The following is a 20,578-nucleotide window of genomic DNA, read 5'->3' as shown; positions in this document are numbered from 1 at the left end:
GATGTCACTAAATCGAATTGTTGAGATCATTAAATCAATTTGTTCTGATCATTAAATCAATTTGTTGAGATCACTAAATCGATTTGTTGATGCCATTTAATCGATTTGTAAAGATCACTAAATCGAATTGTTGAGATCACTAAATCGAATTGTTGAGATCACGAAATCGATTTGTTGATATCACGAAATCGAATTGTTGAGATCACTAAATCGATTTGTTGATGTCACTAAATCGATTTGTAAAGATCACTAAATCGAATTGTTGAGATCACTAAATCGAATTGTTGAGATCACGAAATCGATTTGTTGATATCACTAAATCGAATTGTTGAGATCGATTTGTAAAGATCACTAAATCGAATTGTTGAGATCACTAAATCGAATTGTTGAGATCACGAAATCGATTTGTTGATATCACTAAATCGAATTGTTGAGATCACGAAATCGATTTGTTGATATCACTAAATCGATTTGTTGATATCACTAAATCGAATTGTTGAGATCACTAAATCGAATTGTTGAGATCACGAAATCGATGTGTAAAGATCACTAAATCGAATTGTTGAGATCACGAAATCGATTTGTTGATATCACTAAATCGAATTGTTGAGATCACGAAATCGATTTGTTGAGATCACTAATCGATTTGTTGATGTCACTAAATCGATTTGTAAAGATCACTAAATCGAATTGTTGAGATCACGAAATCGATTTGTTGAGATCACTAATCGATTTGTTGATGTCATGAAATCGATTTGTTGAGATCACTAATCGATTTGTTGATGTCATGAAATCGATTTGTTGAGATCACTAAATCGATTTGTTGAGATCACTAAATCGAATTGTTGATTTCACTAAATCGATTTGTTGAGATCACTAAATCAAATTGTTGAGATCACTAAATCGAATTGTTGATTTCACTAAATCGATTTGTTGATACCACTAAATCGATTTGTTGAGATCACTAAATCAAATTGTTGAGATCACTAAATCGATTTGTTGATATCACTAAATCGAATTGTTGAGATCACTAAATCGAATTGTTGAGATCACGAAATCGATTTGTTGATATCACTAAATCGAATTGTTGAGATCACGAAATCGATTTGTTGATATCACTAAATCGAATTGTTGAGATCACGAAATCGATTTGTTGAGATCACTAATCGATTTGTTGATGTCACTAAATCGATTTGTAAAGATCACTAAATCGAATTGTTGAGATCACGAAATCGATTTGTTGATATCACTAAATCGAATTGTTGAGATCACGAAATCGATTTGTTGAGATCACTAATCGATTTGTTGATGTCACTAAATCGATTTGTAAAGATCACTAAATCGAATTGTTGAGATCACGAAATCGATTTGTTGAGATCACTAAATCAAATTGTTGAGATCACTAAATCGAATTGTTGATTTCACTAAATCGATTTGTTGATATTGTAACCCTGGTAAAATACTAGCCGCAATATGCCACTCGGCTAGAGGGAACTTCTCTTTAAGCTCGATTGGTTGAGCGTCAGTCTAGTAAGCCAGGGGTCCCGGGTTCGATTCCTAGCGGAGGCATTGAGATGAAAAATGACCTCTGTTACATTGGCGCCCATGTAGGGACTCGGGAATAGTACTTGGCCATGCCCCACCAGCATCGCTGTTACCCCTGGAAACTCGAGGACGAGTTATTTCCTGGAGGGGGAGTATGTAACCCTGGTAAAATACTAGCCGCAATATGCCACTCGGCTAGAGGGAACTTCTCTTTAGCTCGATTGGTTGAGCGTCAGTCTAGTAAGCCAGGGGTCCCGGGTTCGATTCCTAGCGGAGGCATTGAGATGAAAAATGACCTCTGTTACAATATCACTAAATCGAATTGTTGATACCACTAAATCGATTTGTTGAGATCACTAAATCGAATTGTTGATTTCACTAAATCGATTTGTTGATACCACTAAATTGAATTGTTGAGATCACTAAATCGAATTGTTGATTTCACTAAATCGATTTGTTGATACCACTAAATCGATTTGTTGAGATCACTAAATCAAATTGTTGAGATCACTAAATCGAATTGTTGATACCACTAAATCGAATTGTTGATTTCACTAAATTGATTTGTTGAGATCACTAAATCGAATTGTTGAGATCACTAAATCTGTTACGATGGTTAGGTCAAAACCTACAACAATGGTTAGGTCAAAACTTGTTACGATGGTTAGGTTAAAACCTGTTACGATGGTTGGGTCAAAACCTGTTACGATAGTTAGGTTAAAACCTGTTCGATGGCTAGGTTAAAACCTGTTACGATAGTTAGGTTAAAACCTGTTACGATGGTTAGGTCAAAACCTGCTGCGATAGATTATTTATCAGGACCGAACCAAAGCCATTATGGTTATCTACAGGAATGTTGTTTATGAATTCCAGATGTTTACCAAGGTTGCTGTTGTACCCTGAGAGGTCAGCTATGTTGACCTTAAAATACAGCCGCGGATCACATACGCTTACAACGGTCGACTTTCGTATTGTTAGTGAGAGCAGTAAAATACTATTCTTTCTATCAGATGATCGTTTTAATCATCCTTGTTTACACATGTACTTCCATTAGAGCCGCCAAGAATCATTAATAGGGTTTTTAAACCAGTTACAGGACAGTTGAGCACATCATCCTACAAGGCGGACGTGGTACCGTAAGTAGTTCCGTATGCGAGACAGTTTTTATGCTAAGAGCATTTTCAATGCTCTTCAGCATGTTGCTGTCGCCCCCGGCCCTGAGTATCAGTACTTCGTTTTCATTGGTTCATAAATCGAAAGTTTACTCCTACTCCATCTGCCGGACATTACCGTAGTCATTGGATTATCGCCCCTACAAGTTGCTGATCCTGGTCATTAAATGAAACAACCTTATCGACATTTTCTTCGTTACTTGTACATCAAGAAAACGTTTTGTGTTGTGTATTAATGATAATCAGACATCGAAATTTGTAAATACAGTGACGAAGACTCACGTTTTATGGTGGTAAATTTTGCGAGGCGATGCCAATATGGCGGCTTAACTTTCTTTTCCGCGCGATGCATTGTGGGTGTCATATATCTTTCTTTTTTTTTCTTTTTTGAAAATTTTCATCCCGTTTAATACTGTTGAAAACTTTTGAAAATACTGAAATATGTAGTCGAAAATAACAATGAAACTAAAATAAGAATGATTTAGAGTAGCATAAAATTTTGACGGAAACAGCCGGGGTGCTCTTTGCTGCTGGACCCTGAAATAAGACGGCGGCAGAAAGAAGATGGTGGGTATTTGATGTAAGTTAGTATCACTATATATATATATATAAGCTGAATTTAAAGTCAATACTTATACTGAACTAGCAATTGCATTTTTTGCAAAATACTCATTTGAAATGAGCTATCGCATGTATTGGATTTAGGCTCGACGGCGACGCGCAAGCTGGGCACTGCCGCCATGGCACTTTTTTCAAAATATTTTCAAGACTTTTCCTTTGAAGCAGTATGCATTTGAAAAATGTTATGTAAGCATCTAGCACATTTTTGTTGCTTCCGTAAAGTATTTCAGTGTTTTGAAATAAATTTATTTTTGAATGATCGTGAGTGGCCCAACAGACCGGAAATTAAACAGAAAAAAACTTATCCGTAATATTGTACTGTACTACTTACGTTACTGTGAATAGATCTAGGAATCTATCTGTGTAATCACGGACTTATATACAAGTCCGTGGTGTAATATATCGATTTTACTTTAAAATATCGGTCACTGTCCGTGCTATTGTAGATCTAGCTCTTTCAAATTTCTGATCGGAGATAATTTATAAGCACCCCAAGTCGAGGGTATGAAATCGTACGGGAACTCTACAGCTATGCCAATTGAAGTTTATATATATAGTTTTAGCTTAAATTTAGTTTTTGTCTTTCTGACATGATGTCTCGTTGATTCTGTTGAAGAGTGATGCATGTGAACGATTACAATATGAAGATTGGGAATAATGAAGATATCAATTAACATCTGAATCCCGGAAAGTGTTTTAATGAAGATTAAGATAAACCTAGCAAAGTGTTAGGTCCCATTGGTACAATTCTTATTATGCCTGAACTTTTAATATATGTACTGTATTTGTTCATCTCAGAAGTTTCGTTATTATGTCAACTGCGTCAACTTTCAGTTCAACACTTGATTCATCAAATTTACACAGCCCTGGGCTCAATATTTGTCATTAATTGTCGACTGTTTATAAGCATTTTGAGTTTTGTTTCCATGGTGAATGGAATGAAATGGGATAAATAGTCTAACCAATACCCCTCGAGAGCTTATTAAGACATTGCCGTATTATCACATTGGGCCTTATTAAAAGTCAAATTGAAACTTTAAGAAACTCAAGTGACCGGAAGTACAACAATAAGATGCTTTGTAGTGGTTTGTTCAGAACTGTAGTTCTGGTTAAGTAACCATTAATTATATCCTTTCAGCTACAATGACATACATTTTTGAAATACCTCTACTGAAGCTAAATGTGGCATTTGTGATAGACATAGCCAAAGTTAATTTTGTGATAGATGTAGCCAAAGTTAATTTTAAGATCAGTTAGGACAGCTACTGTTTGTAACAGGCATTGGTTCAATTACATGATGATGTAATTAATTAAATTACAATTACATTATGAAAATGGCATTGTCATTACAGGTATTTTCAAAATAATTAAATAACCATTACATGACGGTCCAATGTAATTAATTAAATTACACATTACTTTTCAAGTCAAAATGATTTTTTTTGAAATACAAACGTCAAAATAAATTATCATACTGCACAGATTTATCACACAAATTTAATTTTATGATTCAATCTCTGTATGACCATGGTCAAGATATTATCATTTTGCCAGCTGTCCATCGCTTAATAATTTTACAGTCCTGAACGTCAAAGTAATTAATTACAGTATATTTAATATAGGCTCCTAATGGGAAGACTATAAGCTTATACAGAAGTGTATATTTCTTGCACATAATCATAGCAATAATGAAATATAGTTATTTATTTCCCTTACTCTCTTTCAGCAAGTGGATATCCCTGAAGAAATGAAATCTGGAATGGTAGAAGGTATCTCTATTGATTCTTCTAAGTTGGAATTGGCCATGGTGACCAACAATGGATGTGAGGACCTTATGGTGGAGAAAAACGTCCTTCTTTTCGGACTCCAATTAGACGTTGAATATGATTAATCACTTGAGGAGATGCTAACAACCATGTTGCCTTTTAAGGTCACAGTACTCTCTAAAGGCAGCAATATATTTACCATCAGAAAAGAAGAATCAACAAATCGCAGAAACTAAAATAATGTGGAAAAGATCTTTGTATACTGCATTTGTATTAAATTTGTATACAATCTTCAATTTACTTGTGTAGAAAGATTCACTAGTTATACCAAGTTTGTGTAGAAAGGATCATTGTATACTGAGTCTGTAGTGTACAGAGAAAGGTTTACTTATTTTTTTTTCCTGAGTTTAGTGTATATAATATATCAAAAAAAACTTTTTGTAGAAAAGATCACTGCATACCTGAGTTTGTTGTTTACAAATGTGTAGAAAAGATCGCTGTATACCGAGTTTATAGTTTACAATTGTCTAGAAAAATCACTGTATACTGAACATAATACGACTTCTGTTTAAAACCTTCATTTAAACTTAGGCATGTATTTTTTTATGTATCTTAAAAGTCTACCTACAACAATTTTGTGTATGCAATCTTGTACTAGGATATTGACATGACAAGATTACATTGCTGATCAAAGCATGGAAAGAATACTGTATCTAAAAACTGAATAAAACAAGATATAAGCATCTGTATCATGTTTTTATTATTATTATTATTTTTCCATAATGTCTGTCCACATGGAATTTGTAAGCACTCTTGTGCATTCTTATACCACCAAAAGGGTGGGTAAACTGGAATCAGGTTGTCTATCAGTCCATCCATCTGTTTGTCTGTCTGTAGACACATCTTGTCTGGACAATTCCAATGAAACTTTTCAGTAATATTCAGGACAATGTGTAGATGTGCATGCACCATTTTCCCTCAAAATATTGATTGCCATGGCAACTGGTCAATATAGACGGGTTTTGCTCGTCGGTCAACTTCTAAACCTGTGGACCAATTTCAACAAAACTTTGCAGGAATGTTGAGGAACGTGCACATGCCGCTGTGTTTCAGAGGATGTTTCTGTGCAAAAGGTCACCATGGAGAGATAACTAAGGCTGTGGGTGTTGGGGGTATTAGTTATCATTTGGATTAGTTTCAGTTATCCCTGGGCAATGTGGAGAGGATATAGTAATGATTTTGAGGATTGAATGTAGAGGTCACAGTACTTGCATAAGTACTATATGATTACCTTGTAAACGCATTGAGACTAAGACAGTATACCTTAATCAAATTTGGAACATGTATCCCTTATGAGAAGTCGGTTTCTTTAGAAATTCAGGGTCAGATGTCAAAGATCAAGGTCACAGTCAAAAAACGGATAGATGCATGGGGGTGTTCTTTGCATTACCCTCATTTTTCTATCAAATTTCACAACCTAAAAGATATTCACATCTTGCAAATTTCAAGGTTCAAGGTTACTGTTAGGATGTTAAAAAATGATAATACAAGAGGAATAAAATATCTTGCGACAAGTTTTAGAGAACAAAGAATATATATACATGTCAACAGAATTGTAGAACCAGCAAAACAAGTGTAAAATTGAAACAAAGACAATATCTACTCGAAGATTCCCTGAAAAAGTACAAGGAGAATAAGACCAGGTGTTCCGAAAGAATAGGCATCTTTTATTTTAAGTTATGGTGACATCATGTTTGTTTTAGAAAATTGGCACTCTTATGCAGTCATTTACAGACAATCTGGAAAATGAAGCTGCCCAATATTTGTATGTAGCATGTTATTTGCATGATGGTCTAACTAATGGTCTTAAACCAATGAGATACGCAGTCTTTAAAGTGATAATATGGTGTCCAAGATCAACATTTCCTATAATGTATCCAAAGAAATGGACAACTTCCCTATCATTGCATCTTGGATCCTACTTGGGACATGTATTACATAAGTAATACTACTATGCTTGTTATTTCTGATATCTGCTGGTCATTTTTTATGGGCTGCAATGATTTACTGCTTGCATATAGTTGGTTTCAGTATATAGCAAGCTAATAACTAAGAATTTATTTTTTTAATGGTCTTAGCATACCAGTACTTTCAGTACTTTGATAATAACTTCAAACTTCCGGGATCGATATATTAACCACGTATACAGTAAATAAATAATAACATGTTAACAAGCAATAGAAAATGATATGTTAATAAAACCTATAGATCTGTTGACCTTGTAGTTATAAGGATTTAGCATAATACTGGGGATAACTCATAGTTTAAAGGACTAGCGATGTACAGTACTCATAGATTTAAGGACTAGCGATGTACTGGTCTCATAGATTTAAGGAATAGCGATGTGCAGGACTCATAGATTTAAAGCCCCAATATACGTAAAAATCACTATAAAAACAAACTTTATCTTATTTTCCCCGTAATATATGTAACAAAACAAACACTTTCCTATAATTAAAGAAAATAAAACCGACTGTTTTCAATTTAAATAAAAAATGAAAAAATAGGAAATAAACAATGTGGGACCCACAATAATTCATACATTACCGCTCGTAGAGATGACATGGCGCATGCGCATATTCCACGTGTGTAAACATGGCAGACACAGTACAGATGTTCACCAGTCGCTTCCTTTTTTTCCAATCATACATCAGGCCAGTTCTGAATTCTTACGTTATAATTGTGCGTCGTATCGTTTCTAAACTAATCATTCCTTCTAATAATTTCCCAAAAACTGAATGTTTATCACAGGAATACCTCAAGTCTACGACAAGACTTCGCAAACAATGTTTGTAAACAAAACCTTACCGTAGACATATCTCTAAAGTAGAAACCTCAACTCGCGCGAGATCAGGTCATGAACTTTCCGACGTGGTTCGGCAACAATCGTAATTTCGATGGCGGCGTGTTTAAAATGGAGGTGTGTTTACAAATAGCGAGTGTCAACTGCTCATATATCAATACTTTATGCACAAAGTCATGGTAACTATTGTTTGAATAACTTAATTTTAACTACATCTTAGAGAATATCTCAATAATTATGTATGATTTTACACTAAATTTTTGGTGAATGTTACGTATATTGGGGCTTTAAGGTTAAGCGATGTACAGGACTCATAGATTTAAGGCCTAACTGTGTACAGGACTCCTAGATTTAAGGACTAGCGATGTACAGGACTCATAGATTTAAGGTCAAGCGATGTACAGGACTCATAGATTTAAGGACTAGCGATGTACAGGACTCATAGATTTAAGGACTAGCGATGTACAGGACTCATAGATTTAAGGTCAAGCGATGTACAGGACTTAAAGATTTAAGGACCAGCGATCTACAGTACTCATAGATTTAAGGACTATCTAGAAATATCTATATGGATAGTTCGATCAGACACTCCCATTAAACACAGTTATACATGATAACACGAACAATAATGAAATCCCGATATGGTAACTTTAGATCTTACAACAAAATGTTTCTTCATAATGAGGACACTTTTCCATAGTCCTCATCAACCTGCATCTTTCAAGACCAATTAGAACCGTCATCTACCGAAATATTGCACAGAAATCAGTGATATTATGTTGCTCAAAAAAATACCTGCGGTAGATTCGCGATTAAAGTTACACATATCTTCGCTGGATATTTCCCCGGAGTTGCCGTCTGTGTTCCCGATGACGACGTTTCCGTTGTGATCTCGATGACGAAGAAAAAAAACCTGCTTAGACAGGATTCGTAATGTGTATGTGTTTATTAGTATTACCAGGGACGTATAATACATTGTGGTATGGCACACACGAAGCTATGTACATATACACAATAGATTCTGGCTCATCCATGTGTAACGATAAGTACATACATATATATTTTAGTGTTTGATTCGATACGACCATGCCACCAGTGAATAAGATATAAGACATAGATAAGACATTATGTACAGTCTTGTTCTTATTGTAACTCGTGAATTTAAAATCGTGAAGGTGACCTGAATCAATTATCGCAATGAACCAGTCACGTCTATAAATACACCACAAGTCATCGATAATTTAAGAACATAGTGTGCGTATATAGTTGGTCCGACCAGAATTCTGCCCACACATTTCTCTTGCTCCGACCGGAATTCTGCTCACACATTTCTCTGTGTTTCAGACATGGCGGGAACAGGCGAATTTTTAGAACTTTTAGGCAAAAGTCTTCAGAGGAAACGTGGGGATGATTTCATCGAGGTGGAAACTGATAAATCAGAGGGACTTGGTGAAAAGAAGTTTGTAGGATTGTATTTCTCTGCGTCATGGTGTCCACCTTGTAATGCATTTACACCGCAACTTGTGGGGTTCTACAACAAAATGAAAGAAGCTGGCGCCGACAAATTCGAAGTTGTCTTGGTCAGTTCGGACAGAGACGAAGAATCTTTCAAAAGTTATGTCAAAAGTTATAAAATGCCATGGCTGTTACTGCCGTTCAGCGACCGCAACAAAAAGGTGAGTTCACAGTAGTCATTAAAGGCCACGATTTTCAGTGATATTCATCAAATACTGTGACATCATAATCTATATAGCACTACCGCCGATAGAGCTCTGCTCAAGTATGTCCCGATACCTATCAAAGGTACTCGTTACGCGTGAGTGAGAAAATACTGGCCGGTCACGTGGTATCTTCAGTGTAGAATACAAAGCAGACTCATCTCAAATGTCCCCTTTTCGCGATACCCAGTGACGAAGCGATAATGTATGTTAACGATTATTGTTAACCTTGGACCTTCTCTTGAAAGCATACACTCCTAATAAACATTTGCTACGCTACTGGTGTCAATGATTGAAAATCAAATGTTCCATGTTAAACACTGTACACACACACACACACACACATATATACATGTGATCATTTTTCTCTTCTGATTTCGGCTCCTCAGTTTCGGAGGTATAAAATCGTTTTTTAACACAGCTATTTACCCACGTCCACTCGACATGTGTACACAGTTCTATACAAATATCAACAATGGTAATAAAAACGAGAATTATCCATAAAAATATATATTCAAACGACAATTGAGGAGTATTAATCTATAGCAAGCCATGGGTTCGGCTTGTGATCCCCATTAAAGCACTGTAAAATAGAATAAATACCTAGTATGTGTTTGTTTGATTGTTTGTAAATATTCTTTTCTCTTATTATGTCATAAGATGTATTGATTTGTATATCTAAATATTTACTGCAGAAAAAATCCATATGAGGAGCAAGTAATGATTCCTTCATTCGTGTAAATTTTGATTAGGATGCACGAACATACTTGGCTGTACAATTCAGATACATTTACGTGTCTAGTATGAAATCTACTCTAAAAGCAGTTCAGATAATTTCCGAAGGCATTTAACGGCAAACCCCTACATTCAGTTTACACATTGTAGTATCAAAATTTGGCCATAGTTTCGTCCTTGTGACCATACACAAGTTGGAGTAATGCTGATTACCTTACGAGATTTTTTTCCACAGAATAAACTTTCCAAAACATTCAAAGTCGCTGGAATACCGACATTGGTTATACTGGACGGTCAAACTGGAAAGGAAATAACAAACCAGGGCCGCGAGAATGTTCATGGATGATCCTGAAGGAGGATTGTTTCCATGGTTTCAAAAGGACATCAAGCAGATTTTTGAAGGCGAGGCCGTTTCTTCTCAAGACCGTGAGAAATTTAAGCAAGGCGACTTTCCTGGAAACTTGAAAGGACAAGTTGTTGGAATGTATTTCTCGGCTTATCGGGTGAGACATTTTGGCCTAGCACTGCTCCATTTAAGTAAAAGTTATTCTGACATTTTATCGTTTTTTTATCAGTCAGAACCTAGTTACTCGAAGTTCGACTTTGTCAGTAGTTTGTGAAAAAATCAAATTGTACCAACGAGACAAAATGAAGCACTGAAGACCTACCTGTATGACCTGTCTCAACAAATCTACAGCTATGAAATTATAAAGAATGGTCTTCATTTTTATTCGTGTTTGAAAACTTCAGTAACCACACGTTACCTCTGGAACAAACGGTATCAGAGTGTCTGGATTCCAGGCCGATATAAAAAGAAGAAAAAAATGTCAGAATAATTCGGAGTGGCAACATGTCGACATGTTGTCAATCCAAAATTTTAACTTTTTGAATTTTGTCCAAAACAAGACATCATGGTACAGGACACATCCAGACGAACAAGTGGACATACACACCTAAACACTTACAATTATACGATATCAGACAGAAGGTAGACTACACGAGATAGCTGTATTACCAATACAAAATTATATACCAGACAGAAGAAAGACTATACGAGATAGCTGTATTACCAATACAAAATTATATACCAGACAGAAGGTAGACTACACGAGATAGCTGTATTACCAATACAAAATTATATACCAGACAGAAGGTAGACTACACGAGATAGCTGAATTACAAATACAAAATTATATACCAGACAGAAGGTAGACTACACGAGATAGCTGTATTACAAATACAAAATTATATACCAGACAGAAGGTAGACTACACGAGATAGCTGTATTACCAATACAAAATTATATACCAGACAGAAGGTAGACTACACGAGATAGCTGTATTACCAATACAAAATTATATACCAGACAGAAGAAAGACTACACGAGATAGCTGTATTACAAATACAAAATTATACACCAGACAGAAGGTAGACTACACGAGATAGCTGTATTACCAATACAAAATTATACACCAGACAGAAGGTAGACTACACGAGATAGCTGTATTACCAATACGAAATCATATACCAGACGGAAGGTAGACTACACGAGATAGCTGTATTACCAATACAAAATTATATACCAGACAGAAGGTAGACTACACGAGATAGCTGTATTACCAATACAAAATTATATACCAGACAGAAGAAAGACTACACGAGATAGCTGAATTATACTAAATTGTGAACGACACAAGACTGTAAAATCAGTATCATATATAGCAAATGTTGTTCAACGTTCAATGTTGAACGGTATTGGGTTTCCATTAGAGATATGTATCATCGAAAATGTAGTGAATAATACTTCTGTAATAAAACCACAAAAATGGAAACAAAACCAAAATACTAAAATAGCAACGATACTCAACACTACAATGTAAACAAAACTCGTTAACGATACTCAGATTAGCGATACTCAGATTTGAACAACACTACAATGTAAACAAAACTCGTTAACGATACTCAGATTTGAACAACACTACAATGTAAACAAAACTCGTTAACGATACTAAGTTTTGAACAACACTGCAATGTAAACAAAACTCGTTAACGATACTAAGTTTTGAACAACACTGCAATGTAAACAAAACTCGTTAGAGATACTAAGTTTTGAACAACACTGCAATGTAAACAAAACTCGTTAGAGATACTAAGATTTGAACAACACTACAATGTAAACAAAACTCGTTAACGATACTAAGATTTGAACGATACTTAAATGTAAACAAACCTCGCTACTTAACGATAACTCGTTAACGATACTCAGATTTGAACAACACTACAATGTAAACAAAACTCGTTACTTAACGATAACTCGTTAACGATACTCAGATTTGAACGATACTTAAATGTCAACAAAACTCGATACTTAACGATAACTCGTTAGGATACTCAGATTTGAACGATACTTAAATGTAAACAAAACTCGTTACTTAACGATAACGTGTTAACGATACTCAGATTTGAACGATACTTAAATGTAAACAAAACTCGTTACTTAACGATAACTCGTTAACGATACTCAGATTTGAACGATATTTAAATGTAAACAAAACTCGTTACTTAACGATAACGTGTTAACGATACTCAGATTGGAACGATACTTAAATGTAAACAAAACTCGTTACTTAACGATAACGTGTTAACGATACTCAGATTGGAACGATACTTAAATGTAAACTATACTAAAATATTAACAACACTTAAGAGTTAAACAGCGTCAGATTACACTTGAAATATCAGTATGTAAACAATGATAAAATCTGAGATGTAGCCTGCTAAAAAGGTTTATTATACCAAATATCACTTATACAACACCCACATGGTCACCACAGGTGAGATTCAAACTCATTTTATACCTAATAGATATTACACTGTATTACAGTGCCCTACGTCTCAGACCTTCACTCCCCAGCTGGCCAAAAAGTACAAGGAGCTGAGGGACGCAGGCAAGCCATTCCAGATCGTTTTTGCGTCACTGGACAGTAAAGAGGAGGAATATAATGATTACTTTAAAACAATGCCTTGGCTCGCCTTACCTTTTAAGGATTCACGCATTAACAGCTTACATGATTTGTTTGGTATCAAAGGTATGTCTAGTGATTGTGAAAATCCCAGTGATTGTGATAAGCCTTGTGATTGTGATAATCCTTGTAATTGTGATAATCCTTGTTATTGTGATAATCCTAGTGATTGTGAAAATCCCAGTGATTGTGATAAGCCTTGTGATTGTGATAATCCTTGTTATTGCGATAATCCTAGTGGCTGTGATAATCCTAGTGATTGTGATAATCTCAGTGATTGTGATACTCCTTGTTATTGTGATAATCCTTGTGATTGTGATAATCCTTGTGATTGTGATAATCCCAGTGATTGTGATAATCTTAGTGATTGTGATTATCCCAGTGAGTGTGATAATCCCAGTGATTGTGATAATCTTAGTGATTGTGATAATCCTAGTGACTGTGATAATCTCAGTGATTGTGATAATCCTAGTGATTGTGATAATCTCAGTGATTGTGATAATCCTTGTGATTGTGGTAATCTTAGTGGCTGTGATAATCCTTGTTATTGTGATAATCCTTGTTATTGTGATAATCCCAGTGTCCCAGTGATTGTGATAATCCTTGTGATTGTGAAAATCCTTGTTATTGTGATAATCCTAGTGGCTGTGATAATCCTAGTGATTGTGATAATCTCAGTGATTGTGATAATCCTTGTTATTGTGATAATCCTTGTGATTGTGATAATCCCAGTGATTGTGATAATCTTAGTGATTGTGATAATCCTAGTGATTGTGATAATCCTAGTGATTGTGATAATCTCAGTGATTGTGATAATCCTGGTGATTGTGATAATCTCAGTGATTGTGATAATCCTTGTTATTGTGATAATCCTTGTTATTGTGATAATCCCAGTGATTATGATAATCCTTGTTATTGTGATAATCAGTGATTGTGATAATCTTAGTGATTGTGATAAGTAATTGTGATAATCCCAGTGATTGTGATAATCCCAGTGATTGTGATAATCCCAGTGATTGTGATAATCCGTTATTGTGATAATCCCAGTCATTGTGATAATCTTAGTGATTGTGATAAATAATTGTGATAATCCCAGTGATTGTGATAATCCCAGTGATTGTGATAATCCTAGTGATTGTGATAATCCCAGTGATTGTGATAATCCCAGTGATTGTGGTAATCCCAGTGATTGTGATAATCCCAGTGATTGTGATAATCCTTGTTATTGTGATAATCCTAGTGATTGTGATAATGATTTACTGATGACATTATTGTGCATGTGATATTCCCTATTATAGGAATTCCTGCTCTAGTTATCCTAAATGAGGATTTAGAGGTCATAACGACAGAAGGTCAATCAGCAATCATGGACTCTCCTATGGACGTAAGTGTATACAAATGATTTGCCTTATTCAATGCTGGTTGAAATAATTTCTGTTGAGTTGTGTATTATACTAGGAAGCAAATTATAAATAATGATCGTGGCCAAAGTCAAATGTAAAAGAACATAACACCTGTAAAGTTACTGTTTCACACTCTTATTCACTAAACAAGCATCAGGTAGAAAGTTCCACCCTTACTGGATTAGGCATCCATAAACGTAGTCCTATAATGGCTTAGTTGGATTTTCAATGTCAATTGAAAACCGCATTGTATGTCCTCTCCTAGTGGTTATAAAAATGTTTGTTTTAAACCAGTGCTTTTGTTATAATGTTAATAAATGTGTTGTAATAGAAGTGATTGTTACAATGTTAATAAACATGTGTTATATTACTACAGGATTTCCCGTACAAGATTCAGATGGTAAACAAGATATCTAACAGGTTTATTAATACCTTAGAGAATTCTAAGTGTCTCATATACTTCACAGGTATGTATAATAACAACAAACATCCAAGTCTTTGTTAAGCCTTTTATACAATACCAAATAATTAGTATAAAAATACACTATAGTTTAAACCACAGGGATTTGTCTCAAATTCCAGACCCTCGGTCCACATAAATATGTCCTACAGACAGGGATTTGTCTCAAATTCCAGACCCTCGGTCCACATAAATATGTTCTACAGACAGGGATTTGTCTCAAATTCCAGACCCTCGGTCCATATAAATATGTTCTACAGACAGGGATTTGGCTCAAATTCCCTGACATATACATGACCTTGATTAGAAATGTTTTATCTGTCCAATTAGTGTTTAATGAACGAGATTGACCAAATACAAAATAAGTTATGTCCTGATGAATTGGGAAATATAGGTAGCAATGGCTAGGTAGAATTTCCCTGTCCGGTTGAAACAAGTTTATCTCTTATGAGTACCTCAATAACTATCACAATATACATGTTCCCTTCGAGTTTTTTAATGTAAGTGTTGTTTATAAAGTACAACAATGTCACTCCTGTTTTAGAGTTTCATTCTAATGACTTGGTCAAGAGTAAAATGAAAACTTCTTCTCTTCTTTTTGTTTTGTTTGTTTTATTTTTTTTTTGCTTTTTTTTCTTCTGTAAACACAAAAAATACCAACCTTATGGTCCAATAGGTCGATACTGTTTTGGAAGATTCAGCTTTTGAGATAAAGACTTTCAGTATCTTGGTTAAGGATTAGACTGGTTGTGACTTTGTTCAAGAACATAACGTAAGATATGTTAAAAAGATAAATATTTTCACACTTTTACAACTCTTACTGTCAAAACTGCATATCAATTAGAAATGGAATTATTTATGAAATCTATAGGTTTGATTTTCTGAATGTTTAAACCATTGTAGTCCTGAAACTTTGTTTTAATTCTTGACAGATTCAGAAGAAGATGAAAAGAGGAGCAAAGAAGTAATGATGGGCCCATCCAAAGAGTATTACAATGATGGCAAGGACCAGGAATTTTACTTCTTTGAAGGAAATACTTCTGTAAGTAACCATTACACAACAGAGAGCTTGTATTACCATAGCCTACATTATCTATATACAGTTGTATTTAAAGTATTTGATATTATCAGACATGAAAAATTAAACAAGTTAATTGGTGCATTATGAAATCTGTAAAACTTTCACTGTTCAGATGTTTGTTTCTAAAGCAGCATCTACACATAATAACAGATCCCAGTCATGATAACCATATTGATAAAGACATACACTGCAAAATATCTCAGCTTGAACTTGGACATTTAAATACCAAATCTAAAACATCAAAAAATGTGTTGAAGGCTTGTTAAGTGAGAGGTTAATTGATACCACATAAACAGTAAGGGATTGATTTCATTTGATAACTGTAATCTATATAAAAACAACACAGACATATAAACATAATTCTGTATTGTTGAAATCAAAAATAAAAATAGATGTACAAGTAAATAACCTCATTTTATAAACAAATATGTCATGTTTCAGGATAAATTATGTGGAAGTCTCTACAACTATCTGATGAAAGCTGAGAAACGACGATGTCTAGTGATCTCTGACCTTGTGAACCGCACTAAATATGAGTACAAGGCTGCAGACAACTGGACAGTGTCTGAGGACAGTATCCGCGAGTTTATTTCACAATTTAAGGACAACAAGATTGAGGCTACATATCTTTAAAACTGAGCTGACAATGTCTTCAAAGTAGATTTGTGAGACTAAATAACACAAATATTTGATATTTGTTTGGATGGATTTGGTATAATCTGAAATACATGTTGTTCACCTAAGTATCCATGACAATGACATATAACTACATGTTTCTACATCATATCATTGTCACCCTTTCATATTCCTACATTTATGTTACCTATTTCAATTCTTATATTATTTTGTGATAATTAACACTTTATAAAACTAACAACTTAAGAGTGAGCTTTCTGTTAGAGGAGGTAAGCTTTCTGCTAGAGGAGGTAAGCTTTCTGTTAGAGTTGGTAAGCTTTCTGTTAGAGTTGGTAAGGTTTTTTTAAGAGGAGGTAAGCTTTCTGTTAGAGGAGGTAAGCTTTCTGTTAGAGGAGGTAAGCTTTCTGTTAGAGGTGGTAAGCTTTCTGTTAGAGGAGGTAAGCTTTCTGTTAGAGGTGGTAAGCTTCTGTTAGAGTTGGTAAGCTTCTGTTAGAGTTGGTAAGCTTTCTGTTAGAAGAGGTAAGCTTTCTGTTAGAGGTGGTAAGCTTCTGTTAGAGTTGGTAAACTTTCTGTTAGAGGAGGTAGGCTTTCTGTTAAAGGTGGTAAGCTTTCTGTTAGAGTTGGTAAGCTTCTGTTAGAGGAGGTAAGCTTTCTGTTAGAGGAGGTAAGCTTTCTGTTAGAGGTGGTAAGCTTTCTGTCAGAGTTGGTAAGCTTTCTCTCCGAGGAGGTAAGCTTTCTGTTAAGAGTTGGTAAGCTTTCTATTAGAGGAGGTAAGCTTCCTGTTAGAGGAGGTAAGCTTTCTGTTAGAGGTGGTAAGCTTTCTGCAGAGTAAAGATAAGAGAAATGAAACTTTTCATCTGAACCCATGATAATTGAATTTCATTTGTGTATGTTCCTGTTTTATATCTACATCTAGTTATATATATATATTGCACAAGTTGATATAAAGTAGTTGTGTCAATGTTAACACAGTAATATGTACATATGATACTGTATTTCTAGGCATGATATAAATAGTGTAATTATGTGTTATAACAATGATATTAAAAACTTGAATTCTATAAGATGAGATTGAGATGTGTATTCATATTGATTCCTCTAGCAATTTGATTGGTTGAGAACTATGCTATATACCAATATATCCTTAGGTATCAGAAAACAGATCTTTCCTTTCTTACTACATGTACTACATGGTCTGTTATGTCCCCCTTCACACTTCCTCAATTTTGGTCTTTAGAGTTTGCCACTGTGAGGAAGGTTTCGGTTCTGTCCCCAGCTGAGAGTTATAACTCCAGCTTTGTGGTTATATAATGACTGGGTGTAGTGTTGTGCTGGTAGACGTCAGCAGAACACTTCAGTGTAGTAGCACCATGCAGTTTGCATCAATATGGAACCATACAGAAATTTCATAATAGATTTGTATACAATATATAGTAAAGGATACCAGTTCTGATGGCACAATTCTGCGGTAGATAGCCCACTCGCTACAGAAGACAAAAACTGCCATTACAAAGGACACAACTCTACATTGAACAAATATTGGTGTTTATAAAAGTCCTGCCATTACAGGGGACACAACTCTACATTGAACAAATACTGGTGTTTATAAAAGTCCTGCTATTACAGGGGACACAACTCTACATTGAACAAATGGACTAAGACCACAATTAATTTCACTATATGTTTCATTGTAACATTAAAATTCATAACTAAGTCCCAAAGTTTCATCTGCAAATTTCCATTTCACCTGGCCAAGATCAACATCTGAGAAGCAAAATGTAAAAGTTTAACCCATCATGTTGGGCATTTAATCTGGGATATACCTCCATATGTGTCACCAACGTCAATTATATACATCCGGGTCAGGGGTAAAGGTGAAAACAGGACTTTTTACACCGGATCCTGCAGCACAAAATACATGTTCAATATGAATGATTTACACACTATATAGCTAGGATTATCATCTCTATAACACATCTACAGCAAATTTATAGGCAAACATCCAATTCAAAGAGGCATATTATTTTTTTCCCAAATATACAACATTTTTTAGGACACAACTCTACATTGTATTTAATTGTGGTCTTAGTCCTATTATACTGGTGTTTATAAAAGACCTGCCATTACAGGGGACACAACTCTACATTGAACAAATACTGGTGTTTATAAAAGACCTGCCATTACAGGGGACACAACTCTACATTGAACAAATACTGGTGTTTATAAAAGACCTGCTATTACAGGGGACATAACTCTACATTGAACAAATACTGGTGTTTACAAAATTAAGGTACATAGAATGTTACACAGGCTAATGATAAACAACATTCACCTTTGTCTTCCACAAACAAGCAAACAAAGTTGACAATTAAAAAAAAATTTACTGATGAAGACATTTATAAGAATGTTTGTGTTTAATTTTGGATAATAACACAACACAAAATTTTAAAAAGCAATATGAAATTTAATGCGTATATTCACTCTATAAACATCACACCATCTGATTCTTTTCGTTTTATAAGCCAATTTTATATTTTCCACATTTCAAATACTTTTTACAAAATGTCGGCTTAGAATATAGAATATTCAGTCTTATTATAATTATGTACATATACATTTTGTATCACATAATATATAAGCCAAGTATTAAAAGACGATGAGGTTCAAAGCCAAAAAAATTTTTTAAAATAAAGCGCTCATCTTTTCTGAAAACATTTTTTGTGGACGGAGAACAACAAAACCTTCAGTCACAACCAACTTCATACTTTATAAACATCATATTTCAGATCAGGCAATTTTCAAGTCAAATTTGATTCAAGTTTGTGCAACAGACATAAAAGAATATAAGGACAAAATGTTATATGATGATGACAGCTTATATTTCTCCCAATTTCATTAGGCTTTAGTTATTATAGATGTAATACATATTTCTTCAACAAAAATAATCCGATTGGTACACATGGAGTACACCGACAATAGGACGAACTTTAATTCAAACTTAATTTCATAAAGACACTTTAAAGGCACCACAACAGATTCTGTATATTTCTATCAGGTCATTTCAAATGGATTATTTTGTTTTACATCAGTTGTCATTAGTAAAATGACAAACTTTATTCATGTTTAAAAACATAATCTACATTTGATAACCATACTATAGACTTAATATCTGAACAATGTCAAATAATTTCATATCTCATCTGTCAAAGTACCAATATTATGAATTCTTTAGCAAACAAATTGTAATTTCCTTGGACGGATTTGGTAAGTATTACAGAAAAACAAAAATAGACAAATTCTCTAATTTCATCTAAAGTTTACGTCTAAAATAACAAAATGGAAACAAAAATATCTGCAGACATCAAAACAGGTCACCGTCCCTCATCCGTGACGTATACACAGACAAGTAGCCATAGTAACACAGATAAAACATACAAATATAAGATATGAATATCAATCTTCTGAAAGCACTTTTATACAGGACTTTTATTATGTCATTAATTAATGATACTTACTAACCCCCACCTCCTCCCCCCAACCCCTCCACCATCCCTA

The 20,578-nt window shown here is 34.5% G+C and overlaps 1 pseudogene; it reads left to right on the top strand.

Moving 5' to 3' along the window:
• The first annotated feature begins 9,281 nt into the window (after nucleotides 1-9,281).
• LOC132555409 (nucleoredoxin-like) lies at nucleotides 9,282-18,087 on the top strand (annotated as a pseudogene).
• The last annotated feature ends 2,491 nt before the right edge of the window (nucleotides 18,088-20,578 follow it).

This window comes from Ylistrum balloti, unplaced genomic scaffold, assembly GCF_031769215.1.
Source record: "Ylistrum balloti isolate Yb309-2 unplaced genomic scaffold, AGI_CSIRO_Ybal_v1 Utg370484, whole genome shotgun sequence".
Taxonomy (NCBI): domain Eukaryota; kingdom Metazoa; phylum Mollusca; class Bivalvia; order Pectinida; family Pectinidae; genus Ylistrum; species Ylistrum balloti.
Note: the sequence above shows the minus strand (reverse complement) of the source record. Positions and strands in the feature narration are given on the sequence as shown.